The sequence below is a fragment of the Hoplias malabaricus genome, chromosome 7 (assembly GCF_029633855.1).
Source record: "Hoplias malabaricus isolate fHopMal1 chromosome 7, fHopMal1.hap1, whole genome shotgun sequence".
Taxonomy (NCBI): domain Eukaryota; kingdom Metazoa; phylum Chordata; class Actinopteri; order Characiformes; family Erythrinidae; genus Hoplias; species Hoplias malabaricus.
The window spans coordinates 24,406,120-24,408,895 of NC_089806.1; positions in this window are offsets into that span (position 1 = coordinate 24,406,120).

Consider the following 2,776-nt stretch of genomic DNA (forward strand, 5'->3'; position numbering starts at 1 on the left):
TTCAAGAATATTAAACTCAGAATAGACGATTATATACAGAAATATTCTGTTTACAAACCTGTTTTAATAACTCTCAATATTAATGACAGTTTTCTCAATTACATTTTGATGCCATATATTTTCACTTCGAAACAGTAAGAAAACACATCACTTGACTGTGTTTTGCATAGGAATATGTTTCTCTTCCTTATAGGATAATTGTGCTGAAGTCAATAATTAATCAAGTAAACTCAACACATCCTTTTGTACAGTTATGACTTTCCATAGCACCACTCATCTCCTCTATGCAAATAACACCCTCAAATACACCTCAGTATATCTGATGCATCTTAAATATTTCTAGTGCATTTTCTCTTTTTTTATTTTACCCACACACACTCTTTCTCTCTCTCTCTCTCTCTCTCTCTCTCTCTCTCTCTCATACACACACACACACACACACATAAATGTTTACATGAATTTTGGGGTCATAACACAGAGTTCCATTCATTGGGTGGAGACTTACCTTATCCAGTCACTGCTAACCACTTGCCCTAAACCTGTTCCATGTATGTACAAGTGTTTATTTCCACATGAAATAGAAGCTCCTATATGTGAAACCAGGTTTTGCTTCCCACAATGGGATATATTCCTGGAACACACACACACAAATTGGCTAATGCTTTGTAGATATTTGCATGTTCAGTTTCAGTGGTAAGTCTGTTTAACATTTGGATCTTTATCTTGATGGACATCTTACAAACACTGCCTCAAGCTCAAATACAAGCAATGTTTGGACACAGTTTTTTTTTTTTTTGGAACAGTTGTTTTGACATTTCTTACTGAGGATTTATTCAGGAGTGAAAAATCATAGATGTAAATACGGCATATTTCTGCAAATGCACAATTATTGTTTATTTAACACACTGCAGGGCGGCACGGTGGCGCAGCAGGTAGTGTCGCAGTCACGCAGCTCCAGGGACCTGGAGGTTGTGGGTTTGATTCCCGCTCCGGGTGACTGTCTATGAGGAGTTGGTGTGTTCTCCCCGTGTCCGTGTGGGTATCCTCCGGGTGCTCTGGTTTCCTCCCACAGTCCAAAAACACATGTTTGTAGGTGGATTGGTGACTCAAAAAAATGTCTGTAGGTGTGTGTCTGTGTTGCTCTGTGAAGGACTGGCGCCCCCTCCAGGGTGTATTCCCGCCTTGCGCCCAATGATTCCAGGTAGGCTCTGGACCCACTGCGACCCTGAACTGGATAAGCGGTTACAAATGATAACACACTGCAGAAAAAAACTGAATATGTAATGTTTCTATAGTTTTGCACAGGTCTCAATTTATATTTCACCTCCAGAAAAACTAAATTAAATCAAAATTTTTAAATTTGTACCTTTTTTATATGTGTAAAAATGAATCAAATGTAAAGAATGCTTAATCTTCATTAATATATTCTTCAACACCAGTTATGAGATCAAAAGTGTGTACATTTTTGTGCATATGTAAGTTTGGGTAGTAGGATAAATACAACATAAAGCTGCAATTCATTCTATATTTTGATAGATATCCCCTTTAATATTATTATTATCATCACCATAACAAGTATTATCAATTTATATGTGTTAAATGTGCATGTGTGTACTTAAAAAAACGTTACTGCTTCTTTATAGTTTATACATCATATTTAAAAAATGTCAAATACAAAAAAAACAAAAACCTCAAAACAAACATATAACACTAAAATCAAATGAACAAAAGCCAATTGAATGACTTACCTTAGAAGATTTGCTGGTATGTAGCGTCCCCTTGTGGCGCCCTGTGTATATTACAATCCCCTCAGAACATGGCGGCTGTTTTCCGTTGAATTTTTTGAGTGTGGAATCAGAAATCCGTTCCAATTAACTCTACAACACTGATGTTTGAGGTTTGTAGCTTACTCGTGCAACATTTCCTCAGATATATTACTGATTAAAATTTCTTTAGACGATATTGGAACATAGCTGCTGAGGACGGCATTCAGCCAAGACTGCATTAGTGATAGTGAGATCAAGTACGCCTGTTCGGTTATGAGTTCTGGACCACAAACACCATCCCACCTGACCTCAACTCGAGAACACCGTTCCACTGCTCCGCCTCCCTGTCCTTTGAGCTTTATACAGAGGTACACACAAACGTAAATAAATGTTTACTGTCTGGATTAAAACACCTGTTAAGTTTGTATTCCTTATGTGTTCACTACAATATTCTACAGTTCCAGTGTTCGGGAGAAATATAGCTAAGACAATATACCAAGGGTAGATTATCGGTACTTGATTCTAAGAGTTTGAACTAAGTACAAAGCAGTGTGCCGAGATGTACAGCACTCAGCCATAACATTGAAAATAAATATACATTATTCAAAATATCCAAATCTGATTTCTACAAAAGCACTGGATAATATAGAGGAGTAAAGATGCCCCATTTTCTGTTTATTTTCTATTGAAATTACTTTTTTATCTTTTAGAATTAGGCAGTCACGTTTGAGGTGTGCTTCTAAGAAATAAAATGTATAATTATTTATACCTTTTTTTTTAAATTATACATTCACTTTTATCACTTTCTGTATTACTTTATTGTTACTACTTTATATTCTGTGTTTTGTTTATTTGATAAATTTATATATTTTTTTCACTCTAGTGCAAAGTATTGTATAAATCAAGTCTTTTTAAAAAACTGACACATGCATGAAAACAAAAAGCTTCCCCCCACAAAAGCAGTGCATAAAAAATAATGATTAAATAAAAGGCATAATCTGCAAGTCACA